Raw genomic sequence first — 14,548 nt, 5'->3', positions numbered from 1 at the left:
CCCTCCCAGAGGGCGCTTGCTATAGTATTTGCATTTTTGCGGCATTGTCTACTACAGAGGCAGAGTATGTGGCTGCCACTGAGGCATACAAGGAGGCTTTATGGCTTTCACATTTGGTGGGAGAGATTGGCATCTCAGAGTTACCTGTTCTCCATTGTGATAGTCAGAGTGCTATCATGTTAGCACGGAATCTTGTCTTTCATGCAAAGACAAAGCACATACAGGTGAAGTACCACTTCATTAGAGATGTACTTGACAGCAAGAGCATTAAGCTTGTCAAAGTGCATACAGATGATAATCTTACAGACTTTCTCACGAAGGGTCTGCAGGATTTGTAAATACCTAGACTTAGCTAATTCTTTTCTCCTCTTCAGACACATTGCCTTTAGGTGGGAGGTGGTTGGGAATAAAGGCCTCGTGCCTTTAAATGTGCTCGAGTATGAACACACCCTTAGCACTTGTACTTACACATATATATATATCTATAAACCTAAAGGTACTCTCTCTTCATTGTACCTACAAACGGGCTCACTCTCGACTCTGCTCTATCTCACTCTCTCTATCTCTCACTGCGAGGTAACGACTGATTATCTCAATCTCCGTGCCCAACCTATCTCTACATGTAGCCTTTGCTTCTCCTTCTTGTTGGAGAGAGTCACTTGTGAAGCCTCTATTTTGGTGACAAAACTTTGGATATGCACTAGAGACCCTTCAACCCTTAGCCATGAGAGTCCTTGCTCAAAATTGTTCTTCAGGTGCATGTGAGAGGAACTGAAGTACTTATTCTCTCATTCACATGAAGATCCACAACCATCTTAGCACACAACAAATTAGAGAGACTAGTCTATTGCTGCACTAACTTACGCATGATCAAGGCTATGATGAGCATGGGTAGTCCAAAGTAGGCAAACACTTAAACAGAAAATTTAAATTTTATTGTTTTAAACTTAAAAGTTTATACTTTACAATTTAAACTTTAGCATTTACAATTTTATGTGCATTGTGTACATGAATATTGATACATTCAAGTTGATGGGTGACATTCGCAGTTAGCGTACTCGTAGGCAAGGAGATCGAGTAGGTAGTAGTAAGGGCATGTTCATTCAGCGCCCTTCGACATTAAGGAGTGGTTTGAGTAGCTTGCAAGCATATGAAAGGCACGGCTTTAGTAGCTCCCATCTCATGCCTCATGATAACATCCTCCCCTTGCCTACACAACCGACATCTAGGGAGCCATCATTCAAGGATGATGGTAGCCTCGTTAGTGAGGATGAGTATAACAATGTCTCATCATCTGATGCCAAGGAGTCATCTTCAAACTCTCTTAATAAGCACTTAGATGGTTTTGATGATAATGATGATGATGATGATGATGATGATGTCTCATTATAGATTCATAGGTCTCTCTCTTTTATGTATCTACTATCATTGTATATACATGCCACTATGATCCATCATGCATGTATATACTAGACTCTAGTTGTATCGCTTGTTGCACGTAGTGCATGCAACCACGAGGGCCACCCTCATATATTCATCTTATTTCTTAATGAAATGGCTATTTCCACTTTAAACATGTGTTCTACCATTTAATGATTCCTACTTTTTTCAAAATCAACTTCATTTTGATTTTCGTACTAATATCATACCGTACCTTATACAATCATAAGTACCATTTGTGCGATGTGGGGCAAGATGTACTTGGCCAAAAAGCCCAACAGACCCCGTCACGTCGCCAAGCTACCCTCGCCTCCGTCTGATCATCGCACCACCTCCCGCCGGATTCATCGCCATCGCTATCGCCGCTGTTCCCTCCCCATCGCCATCACCAAGGCCTCCCCTCTTGCTTGCGGCACGTTGCCACTGCCCCATCCAGCACCTGTTCACACCCCCCTTGCCTGCGCCACCGCTTGCGCTTCCGGGCCGCCTGTGCCCGCCCCGCCCTACGCCTACCTTCCTCCCCCCCCCGGCACCTGTCCCGCCCCAGCCCTAGCCCCAACCATGAAGATCCCCCTCACCCGCCCCAGCCCATGGTCCTACCTGAAAGTTGCAGAGCGCAGAGAGTTCCCACTATCTCTAGAGGCGGCGATCTTTGTGGTTCGTAAGTCAAGGAGGGGCAAGGTCCATCTACTAGCACCACCGAATGGACCAAACTACGCCTTTTTTCTTCAGTCCTCCTACTTAGCGAAGTGGACGTCTACACAGATTGAGAAGGAGTTGAAGAGTCACGTGGCGGATCACATCTCTTAGTGGATGGGAGATGAAGGATTAGCAGTGTTTCCACAACAGTGACCTAGTTGCATGATGGGCATCAACTGGTGGCCTGGTGCCGAGGTCCCACATTTGAGCATTATCTTTCGAGCCCCTCCACAATGGAGAGCTCCGAGAGACGTGATCGAGTGGCCCCTGGCACAGGCAGCCCGTTTTTACCAACATACAGAGTCGCAACTCTCAGCATGACTGATAGATGCATTGATAGTACCACCTGGAGCATCTATCACCATGGGGGACTAGAGTTCACCATCCAGACCAACGGCGAAGCGCACTTGCATGCCTCATAGTTTCTCCTCCTCATCAACAGCATCCACACCGAACAGATGCATGTTCAGTCAATCAAAGGTTTCCCCATGAGCTTACACCTTGCATCCTCGAATGTGAATAGTCTCCACTAGAGTGGGGCACGTGGGGCACGTGGTTCCAAGAAGTTGATTGTTCGGGAGGAGTTGTAGTTTGCCCTGGCCGGACGGATCGACATCTTGCTTCTGCAGGAGCACAAGCTCACCCCCACCTAGGCCCAGCAGTTTGGGAAGGTACTTCCGGGCGGCTCGCACACTTACTGGGAGCATATCATAGATGCCCACGGCAAGAGTGGAGGCATATGCACCTCTATTGGCCCGAGTCTCACTGCCTGTGTACGAGACCACGGGACGATACTGACAAGAAGGGTTCTATGGATGAGATTGGATATTGGGAACGCGTGTATTGCACTCCTCAATGTCTATGCCCCTAGGGAGGTTAGGGCATGCAGCAGGTTCTGGATGGAGATCACAGATGGACTCCCAGAGATGGACTATTGGATCGTTGGAGGAGATTTCAATAACCTGGAGGCCTTGGAGGACCAGCAGGGTAGAGACAAAAACTACTAGGGCATGGCTGGGGAGAAGTAGGAGGCATGGAAGGTCTTTTTTCTTGCAGTCGGAGTACGTGATGCTTGGACAGGCCCTGCCTTCCACAGGACGGAGAGATCGTTGGACTTGTCTTGGGGATACAAGTGGCTAGGTGGAGTCCTGCTGGAGCGGTTGGACAGGTTTTATGTGAGAGGGTGGGGAGGCTTAAGTGGAGGCCAAATTGAGCAGTTGGCAAGCACCACATTGTCCGATCATTGCTCGGTTCTCCTAACACTTGACCCCCCGCATCCGCCCTAGACACACGATCCTATTAGATCCCTAACTCGATCTATAGTAGAGAGAAGGTGACGAGACAGATAGAGCAGATTTGGACCACAGAGTGGGACAAGAGGGACTGGATAGCAGAGAAGGTTGTAGAGGTCCTAGCCGAGTCGAGCAAAATCTGCAAAGAGACAGCTATATAGGCCACTCAACCGGGACCTTGCAGCCACGCAGAGATTATTGTAGGAGGTACCAGGGGATCCCATCCTCCACGCACAGGAGGTGCGCGCGCGAGCAGCCATTGCCAGCCTAGAGGACAGACGCTCGGAGTTCTCCTTCCTAACCTCAATAGCCTTCTGGGCGCGGAAGGGGAACACGATGTGCAAGGAGTTCTTCCAGGTGCACCAGCCCCGCACCGCAGCAGAGCAGATACGCAGCCTTCGAGATCAGTATGGGAGAACCTATTCTAGCCCAGAAGAGGTGATGGAGATTGCCACCGACTATTAAACGCGCCTTTTCCAGCAGGAGACAGATTCAGCTAGAGGACAGATGATACGTAGTAACCCGTCAGACGAAGAGCAAAATCACTCGCGATGGCAGACTGACTCCTCTTGAACAATCAGTGGCACAAGACATTCGTTTCTCCTCCCAACCTCGCCTAGATAAGTGCTAGCACCTCCCTTCTCGTTTCCTCTGCCAGCCGTCCACTTCAACTGAGTCCTACTATTCTCGGACTCTCTAACTCTCTAGGCTCCCCTAGACCCCGTTCGGGTGTCCAAGGCCCCCGGACAGTCATCCCTCGCGCCTGTCTCCCATAATTTACCTTGTTAATGTAACATTTCCTTCCCCTTAAGAATCGGTTTCGTCCTCGAAAACGATACTTGGAAGGTCCAACTGTAAATTGGGAAACCTTTTACTTAGGGTACTTACTCGCTCCCATGTTGAGCTTTTTTCTGAACAATCTTTCCACTTAACCAAACATTCTTGATAAATAGTATTCCTTGTTCATCTATTACGAACATTTAATATTCCTTCTGGTTCATGTGGATTAGATTGGTCATCTAATAGCTTCTCAATGTTATCATTTAAGATTAGATTATCCAAATCACCCACCTTCTTCCTTAACTTACTTACATGAAAAACTGGATGTATTTCACTACCAGCAGGTAGTTGGAGCTTGTAAGCCTGTTCTCCCACCTTTTTAAGTATTGTGAAAGGACCACAATACTTGGGTGAAAGCTTTGGACATTGTCCCGTTTTCATGGTTTTAGTTTGTTCAGGCACCTTAAGATAGACCAATTCTCCTTCTTCAAAGGAGATGTCTCTTCAGTGAGGATGTGCATATGCTCTAGCTCGATTTTGAGCTTTCTTAATATTTTCTTGAGCAAATTTTAACATACTATTCATATCCTCCAAAAAATCCTTGGCTGCCTAAACCTTTTCCTTATGCAGTCCTACTGCATGAGGAGCTCTGGGCTGAAACCCATACATTAACATAAATGGACTATATCCAGTGGAAGAGTGCTTGGCACTATTATATGCAAACTCTGCTATCGGTAGATACTCTTCCCAATTAGTTTGCCTTTTACTTACATATGCCCTGAGCATATCTTCAAGGATTTGGTTAACCCTTTCACTTTGCCCATCAGTTTGCGGGTGGTCCGCCGTACTCATGCTAAGTTTAGTATTCAACTTCTTAAATACAGCACGCCAAAATTGACTATCAAATTTTCTATCCCGATCGGAAACTATATTTGTCGGAAGGCCATACAATCGGTATATATTCTCTACGAACAATCTAGCCAATTCTGGTGTTTTAACATTAGTTGAAGTTTGAATAAACCTAGCCATTTTGGTTAATCTATCCACAATCACCCACACAGAGTCGTGCCCCCTCTGTGTTCTGGGTAATGCAACAATAAAGTCCATGGATATACTCTCCCATTTTCCCAAAGGAATCTCTAATGGGTGGAGAAGTCCTCTCATTTTCAATCTTTCAGCTTTATTAACCTGGCATTTATTACACTTGACCACATAGTCAAGGATGTCTTTATTCATTCCAGGCCAATAGAACTGCCTTTTAATAAGACTATAAGTCTTATTAACTCCTGGATGTCCCGTGCTAGGGGTATCATGACACTCAAAGAGTATCTGGCGCCTTATTTCTTCATCTTTCGGGACACATACCCTACCCTTGTAGAGTAAATAACCATTATCAATGGTAAAATTCTTCCACTTGAATCTCATTTGAGCAACCCCTGATGCTCCATTTCTTTGTTGAACATCCTCAGATATTCCTTCCTCAGTGGAGACCCTTCCACTTGGATCCCCATTTTCAATTGCTTCCCAAATGTTGGAATATGCCGGATCAACCTGGCATTTCCCTTTTAAAGATTCAAGCAAATCGGAAGTGAACTGAGTAAAACTCAATTCATTTATGATGGGCATTCTACTGAGTGCATTAGCCACTACATTATACTTTCCTTTTCTATACCTTATCTCATAGTCGAACTCTTGAAGGAGTTCGGCCCATCTAGCTTTACGCCCTTGTAGATCTGGTTGGTCATTAAGCCACTTAATGTTTTCATGATCCGACAAGATCAAAAGTTTGGTACCGTACAAATAGTGCCTCCATTTCTTCATTGCATGTACTATTGCATACAACTCCCTCTCATAAACAGAATAATTCCGTTTTGCACGGTCTAATTTCTTTCTTTCAAAAGCAACTGGTCAACCTTCTTGTAATAAGACCGCGCCTATTGCCTTATCACTGGCATCGGCTTCAACCACAAATAGTTTATTGGGATCCACAATTAATAGTACTGGAGTTGTAGTAATAGCTACCTTAAGTTTTTGAAAACTTTCATTTTGGTTTGTTCCCCAATTAAAACTCTTCCCTTTCCCTTTAAGTTGATCTGTCATTGGAACAGCTATTTTGGCATAATCTCGAATGAGTCTCCGATAAAATCCTCATAATCCTAGGAAGATCTGCAACTCTTCCAAGTTCCTTGGAGATGGCCATTCAATAATTGCCCTTACATTTTCCGGATCCATCTTGATTCTCTCTTTCGAGATAAGATGCCCCAAATATTTGACCTCTTGTGCGAAGAATTCACATTTAGTTTTCTTCGCATAAAGGGAATGTGTTCTTAACAATTGGAATACTAATCGTAAGTGTTCCAAATGTTCTTCTCTTGATTTACTAAAGATCAAGATATCATCCAAGAAGACTACTACAAAATGTCCTAGATAGGGCTGTGACACACTATTCATCAGCTTCATAAAAGTGGCTGGTGCATTAGGGAGGCCAAAAGGCATCACTAAAAAATCATAATGCCCATATCTAGTACGAAATGCTATCTTAGGAACATCCTGTGCCTTAATTCTTACTTGGTGATAGCCTGATCTTAAGTCTATCTTTGTGAAGAAGTTTGCCCCTTGTAATTGATCAAAAAGATCTTCCATTCTGGGCATAGGAAATTTAATCTTCACTGTTATCTTGTTAAGTGCTCTATAATCAACACAAAGTCGCATAGAACCATCTTTTTTCTTTACCAATAAAATTGGCGAAGCCCAAGGCGAATTGCTGGGTTATATAAGCCCTTTATCAAGGTAATCCTTAATCTGTCTTTCAACTTCTTGGTGTTGTGTTTCACTTAACTTATAAGGTGGTTTAGAAATAGGGTGTGTATTCTTATTTGTGTCAATTGGGTGATTTATATCACCCCTATCTGGTGGAAGGTCACTTGGCAAATCAAAAGGAAACACATCTTTAAATTCATCTAACAAACCACTTAATTCATTACTTACATTCAACTCACAAACATAAGAAAATTGTTGCTTTATATTACAGAAAGTAAAAGTGTTTTGCACAGGAAGAGACCATAACATATATACCTCACAAGCTTCCTTCTTTATCAACTTCTGAACTTCAATGGAACACAACAAAGGGTTATCAAATACTTCATATTCACCTTGAATCACAAAAGTCTTACCATCCCTTTCAAATTCCAGTGTATTATGATGATAACTACGTTTTAAGGATGGTTCCAATCCCCATAGCCACTCCCTCCCTAAAGCAATATCGGCTCTTTCCATATTCATAATTTAAAAATCAAGTTTATCTTTATATCCGTGAATCTTAATTTCCAAATTTGATACCATTGTATCCCATATTTTATTATCTTGACCTTGCATCATACGAACAACATATTGATGCCCACTCTTTTGTTGGGGAAGTTTTAATTTTTTGACAAGTGTATAATTTATGAAATTGTGGATAGCAGAGTCATCAATCATGACTCTAACCCTCTTTCCAGCTATCAATCCAACTAAATCATGTGGCCCAAAAGTAGGCTGCCACATAGAAGTTGACATACAACACCTGTGTTGTACATCCTTGTGCAAAACCTCTAAAGATTTATACTTTTCATGCCCCTTTAATTCTAGGGTCTGCACTACATGGATTTGTTTTTCTTTTCCCTTGCCCTTGTCCTTATCCTTTCCTTTATCTTCCCCCTTTTTCCTTTGAGGGCAATTCCAGGCAGCATGGTTAGGAGATAGGCAATTGAAACACAGCCTTTCTTTTTTGGCCTTATAAAAGTCATCTTGACTTAACTTTGGCCTTACATATTGTTTCTTTTGAAAGGGCTGTTTCTTGCCCTTAAGAAATGACATTTTCCTTTTAAATTTGCTTACAAATTTTGAGGTTTCCAATTCCTTAGTCTTGGGCTCCGTATCAATGAGACTAGTGAGTGTACCTGGACGCATACTATCTTCATTGATTAATGCAAATTTAATTGCCTCTTCAAGCGTCTTAGGTGAACTCCTTTTCACTTCCTTTTTACAGGCCTTATCTAGTCCCCTAATGAATCCTCGTCTTTTGGAATTCATCTATTCCTTCCATTTTGAGGATTATCTCACGATATTCCTTCAAATATGTCAGCAGGGATCTTCCCTTTTGTCTGACATAATCCCAATCTTCCCAATTTCTTTCCATTTCATTTTCAGAAATGAATTCTTTCAAAAAGACCGATTCAAATTGAGCCCAAGTTTCAGGTATTTTATTTGTCTCCTTTAAAGTTCGCCACCATTTATACGCCTTTGGCCCCAAAGTTAAATTGGCCTCCAGCGCTTGGAGATGTGGTGGAGTATTTTTAAGTTTGTGCAAATCCTCCCATTTTTTGAGAAAATTAAAGATAGTGTCTTTATTTCTATCTTTTTCCTCCCCATGAAACTGAGGGGGTTTCATATCTTTTAAGACTGGATTATCCCTCAACTTTTGGTGGGGTTCTTTAGGATCTAGCATAGTCACATCCAAATCTTTCGATGAAGATGGAATATCTGAGGTTTCTAGCTTATTTTTATCCCTTTCTAGTAATAAAGTTAATTGAGATTTTATTTCGGTGAGTGTTTGAGTTAAAAATTCCATTTGAACCCCCTATGCCTGCACACGAGTAGTTAGATCATCAAATTGTTCTCGTGTGGCAAAAAATTCCTCCCATTGCTCTTCTTGTATCTCCGTTTCATGGGGATCTACCATAGGGTAGTCCCCAGAAATAGAACCCTCAATTACTCCTTCTCTCCCTTTTCCCTCCATTAATACACTGGAATTGAAAAGCAAATATAAGAAATTTGCATACAAAGTGAAGTACTTCCGTGGTTATAGTGATGGGGAAGCTATTGATGGCTTTTAGTAATAACCCCGAAGAGTGAGTAATAGTTCATCTTTCCCAAATTGAGCCAGTCATGTTGACAATAAAGCTTATTGGCAGGAACACCGAATAAGGAAGGGCCTAAACACACCCCCCCCCAATGGGTCACATGAACCAGCTGTACCCCTGTTACGTGTGAGATTCGTCCGACTGGTGACGAGTTTTTACTGCCGTTCGACTGCGCTACACGAATTCAATCGTGTATAAAGGGATAGGGGCTAGTGTGACGTGTGACATGTGGGCGCTGTCTTCTCAAATCTGGTACCCGTGTGACGTGTGGGCGTCGTCTTCTCGTTCGATACCCATATGACGTATGACGTGTGGGAGCCGATGAAGACTGCTCGAATCTAGTACTCGTGTAACGTGTGACATATGGGCGCCGAAGAAAGTCTTCACGTGAGGACAATCGAAAGCTTTCATGGGAGACAGGCTAAAGCAGGACCCAGCGGCTTTGATACCAATGATACATAGTAACCCGTCAGACGAAGAGCAGAATCACTTGCGATGGTGGACTGACTCCTCTTGAACAAATCAGTGGCACGAGACATTCGTTTCTCCTCCCAACCTCGCCTAGATAAGTGTTGACACCTCCCTTCTCATTTCCTCTGCCACCCGTCCACTTCAGGTGAGTCCTACTATTCTCGGACTCTCTAACTCTCTAGGCTCCCCTAGACCCCGTTCGGGTGCCCAAGGCCCCCGGACGGTCATCCCTCGCGCCTGTCTCCCATAATTTACCTTATTAATGTAACAACAGAGATGTAGACAACATGTATGGGATCACATCCCGTCCCTCGTCATAGAGGAGATCGGACGATCCCTCCTGGCCCCCTTCACAAAGAAGGAACTAGAGAAGGCTTTCCATACACAGGATGGGCAGAAATTCCCGAGGGAGGATGGCCTCTCTAAGGCCTTCTTCACTACCTACTAGGAAGTGGTGAAGGATCCCCTACTGATGGCCTTCCAGGAGATTTTCACTTCAAGACACATGCCAAGGAGTTTCTCGGTAAGCCTTTTCAATCTTCTCCCAAAAGAGGGAGACCGGTTGGAGCTTTCCCAATGGAGACGGATGACCTTATTGTCAGTGGCCTATAAGGCACTGGCAAAGATGATTGGTAGGAAACTACGACCCGTACTTCCAAATATCATCCATGACACACAAACAAGCTTTCTCCCGGATAGGAGCATTCTAGACAATGTATTCACCTTCTTTGAGGCAACAGAGTGGGCTCTTCACAGTGGGCAGAGACTAGCCGTACTACTCTTGGATTTCAAGAAAGCTTATGACAGGGTGGACTGGGATTTTCTAGAGGGCACCATGGTGAGGTTGGGTTTCCCCCAGCTTGGATTCGCGGGGTCTCCATACTTTACAAATCAACCACCAGCAAGGTTCTCATAGGTGGTAGGCGAGGGGAGGAGTTTCAGCTAGAGAGATCAGTCCCTAGGGGGCTGTCCCCTAGCCCCGTACTTATTCCTACTCTTTGCAGAGGCGATGTCTCACTTCCTCAGGTCACATGTGAGCGGATTACACAGCCTCCGACTTCCAGTGAGAGAGGAGACTGAGTTGTTAAACTGAAAGTATGCAGATGATATAGCTCTCTACATACAAGACGATGAGTTGATGCTGGAGAGAGTGAGGCTAGCTCTTGAGGTGTTCTGTTCTACAGCGGGAGTGCAAATCAAATGGCGAAAGTCGGTTGGTTTCCTCACAGACCCGCACTCTAGCACGAAGTGGGGTGTCCACCTGGGATTTAGATGGGTGAGCAGAGGGTAGACCGTCCGGTACCTAGGATTCTTTGAGGCAACAGAGTGGGCTCAGCACAATGGGCAGAGACTGGCAGTACTACTCTTGGATTTTGAGAAAGCTTATGACAGGGTGGACTGAAATTTCCTAGAGGCACCATGGTGAGGTTGGGATTCCCCCAGGCTTGGATTCGTGGGGTCTCCCGCCTGTACAGATTGACCACCAGCAGGGTTCTCATAGGCACAAGGCGAGGTGAGGAGTTTCGACTGGAGTGATCGGTTCGACAAGGCTACCCCGTGGCCCCATACCTGTTTCTACTCTTTGCAGAGGCGATGTCTCACTTCCTCAGGTCACGTGTGAGCGGATTACGCGGCCTCCGACTTCCAGTGAGAGAGGACACTGAGTTGTTAGACTCAGAGTACGCAAATGATACATCCCTCTAGATAGAGGACGATGAGTTGATGCTGGAGAGAGTGAGGTTGGCTCTTGGAGTCGGTTGGTTTCCTCACATACCCAGAATCCAACACAGAGTGGGACGTCCACCTAGGATTTAGATAGGTGAGCAGAGGACAGACTGTCCAGTACCTAAGGTTCCAGGTGGGACTCAACATCACTCCTGCCCAGCAATTTCTTCCTGTCCTTGATTCTATTCGGAGGAAACTAACCTACTGGAGCACGGTTCTCCTCTCACTAGCCGGACGAGCACTGGTGGTTAACTAGGTCCTCCTAGCAACGGCCTGGTACATCGCCTCGTGTTGGTGCTTCTTCTCATCGTGCGTAGTACAACTTCGCCGCCTGTTTCGCCACCTAGTGCGGAATTTCCTTTGGTCAGGGTCTGATGGTTCCAAGGATTCCAAGGCGAAGGTGGCATGGGCGACCATGATACGACATAGATAAGAGGGGGGGCTTGGGATCATAGGACTAGAGTATCAGAGTATGGCCCTCTTGGGCAAGCTAGTTGTCCACGGTCTCACACCAGGCGGGCAAACCTGGAATGTCTTATTGCAGGAGGGCCTTCAGGACTGTAAACTGAGGCTTGGTGGTGAGTGGAGGCCGTTTGTGAGATGGATCTTCACGTAAGCCCAGATCACCTTCCTTCACAGCTTACTCCGCGTGTGGCAAGGCCTCCGTAAGGCCCTAATCCAGAGCCCCCCATGCTGCTAGGAGGATATAGACCATCAGCCAGTGATCTGGAATCCCCAGGTCAAAGATCGGGAAGGGGCACAGATAGGTGAGCGCCCCCACATCCAGTGCGCTGGGTGGGAGGCCGGCCTAGCTCGTACTATCAGGACATGGCGGGAGGTGTACAAGATGGCAGACGAGGAGGTGTTGCAGCGAGTATCACACTGCCAGAGAGGAGTGGAGTTGAGAAGAAGGGAAATAGATACAGCAATACCTCCGGAGTGGCTTGCTCCCCTGATACGCAAGCCAATAGAGCCCGGGGAGGTATGTGCAGCTAGGTATTCACCAACATGCATTCCCCTTCAGGTGGCAGGTAGTGTGGGTGGCGCTCCGCAGGGGACTTTCTTGCCGTTCAGGAGGGGGGACGTCTGGATCTTGACAAAGGGCAGCAGGATGAGGGGATTGCCACCCTTCCATGGAGGAGGATTCGGGTGGTGGGCCTTCAAGGGAAGACATGGCGATTGAACCCCTATGTTTTCTGAAAGGAGCTCAGGGAGTGGCGCCTTTGGATCCGAGAGGGCAGACCACTTGATGAGCAGGAGTGGGATCCAGGAGAGTGGCTATGGCCGGCCTTTGTGATCACCAAGAAGCCACCCAAGTTCCTAGAGTACACTGCCAGGATTGGCAAATATGTACTGATGCAAGAGGATATGGACTGGGCGCCGTCACGTAGCAGGCAGTGGGCGGAGTACAGCATCACAAAGCCCTTTCAACAGACCTTCTGGCGCCGCCTATGGTATAGCTCGAGGCCGAGGAGGGTATCATATTTTTTATGGCTGGTGGCACATGGAGCCTTGGCAGTGGAAAGTTGGCTTGCCCATATGCAAAAGGAGGGAGGTTGTAAGCGTTGCACACATCTGCCTCCGGAAACCCCAAAGCACTATCTTTGGTCATGTGAGGAAGCGCAGCTCGTGTGGAGAGGAGCATGCCGCATCCTTCGCCGTACAACACCCAGCCTTGGGTGTATCTCATGGGGAGATTTCTGTTGGCAGGCAATTAACTAGGGCCATCACCTTTTGTATGAGGCCAAGAGACAGGACACGATATTCATTATCGAGGCAGGGTCGTGCGCAGTGGTCGGTTTGAAGGCTCTACCCATCCGCCAGATACTAGAGCCCACAGCAGATCGCTAAGAGGTACAGGAGATCATAGGGAGTCTTACTAGATGGCATATCTGGAAGGCACGGTGTCAGGAGGCTTTCGGCGGAGATAGACTTTCAGCACATGCGACCTTAGCAAAGCTTTGGACCTCCATCATCCACTCCCTCTGTGGCTGATGGGATCATGTGCAAGGTGAGTCTAGGGCTCGTTAGGAGCTCCGAGGCCACTTCATGCGCACTTGGGGCAGCCACGTTCTCTTCCTCGTGATGTAGGCAAGTAGCCTCAGTTGGCGATATAACCCCCCCCCCACCCCCCCCAATGGCTTCTTGCCCCCATCCCCCCGAGACTGCCTTGAGAGGCTTGTATACATGATGTATTGGTGACTTTGCATCAGCTCCAGCTAGTCTGTTGAGCATGAGCACTCTATTGTTTTTTTTAGTAATATAATCAGCCACATTTTACTTTTAAAAAAATAATAATAAGTACCATTTAGTATCATATTTTATCGACCATACCGTATCATACCTTTCATACCTGACAACTATGTAACTCCCCATGTCATATACATTTAGGCATAACCATTATTGTGTTACCCACATATAAAGTGAAATCTTTGATTGCCCCACTTCTAAAAGTACTTAAAACAACATGTCTTTCTTGCCACTAGAGCCTTTGTTCCTCTCGCCTAGGTTTTTGCAACAAAATATGTTGTACTAGATAGCAAGAAGTAGGATCTAGGAGTGGGTGTGGAGGAATTCCTTCCTTCATAGACCACATGATCTTGCCTTCTTTGGCACATTACTAGGCTAGGGAGGAAGATTCAAATGAGCAAGATCAGAGCATAGTCAACAGCCAACTAACATTTGGACAAAGAGATAATCTTAGCTAAGTTTTTATGACTTTTGAATGAGGCTACATAATAGTTTTAGGCCTAATAAGATTTCTCTCTTTCTATGGCATATAGCTCACAAGAGCTTAGCACTTGGCACTTGGCTAGGATATGGTAGGGACACTACCTATTGGACTACCCTAGAGCCTAGAAGGCATGTGCAATGGAGAGCCCTCAAGATGCTACTCCATGACACAGTAGAGACTACTGTGGCAACTTTGAGGGCTGTAGCCTAGGTCACAGATAGAGACCCAACGTGTAGCTATCAGGATGTTCACACGAGTCCTCCTTTTCTCATCATTGGACAAAACACTGAGCATGATCACCACTGTAGATTACCTGTACACACAATGGACCCAAGTACACCCTCATAGATGGAAGTTAATCGCTAGTATCATAGCCCAGTACAATGGACTGTGAGATGCAATCATGCTAGTGACCTTCAGAATATATCCACAGTGGACATTCTATCAAGGATCTGGATAGAGATCATCAACGCTCTACATGGGAAGTGGGATACGATGCAGGGCAG

At 45.8% G+C, this 14,548-nt stretch overlaps 1 protein-coding gene across 3 annotated transcripts in view; it reads right to left on the bottom strand.

The window, feature by feature from the left end:
- Positions 1-14,548, bottom strand: part of LOC148026069 (primase-helicase Twinkle, chloroplastic/mitochondrial-like) — a 91,943-nt gene that overhangs the window by 11,566 nt on the left and 65,829 nt on the right. The gene's annotated exons all lie outside the window — the stretch shown is intronic.

Source organism: Lygodium microphyllum, chromosome 14 (assembly GCF_053477565.2).
Source record: "Lygodium microphyllum isolate KBCC chromosome 14, Lygodium_microphyllum_v1.1.10, whole genome shotgun sequence".
Classification (NCBI taxonomy): domain Eukaryota; kingdom Viridiplantae; phylum Streptophyta; class Polypodiopsida; order Schizaeales; family Lygodiaceae; genus Lygodium; species Lygodium microphyllum.
This window is presented reverse-complemented; position numbering and strand designations above follow the sequence as displayed.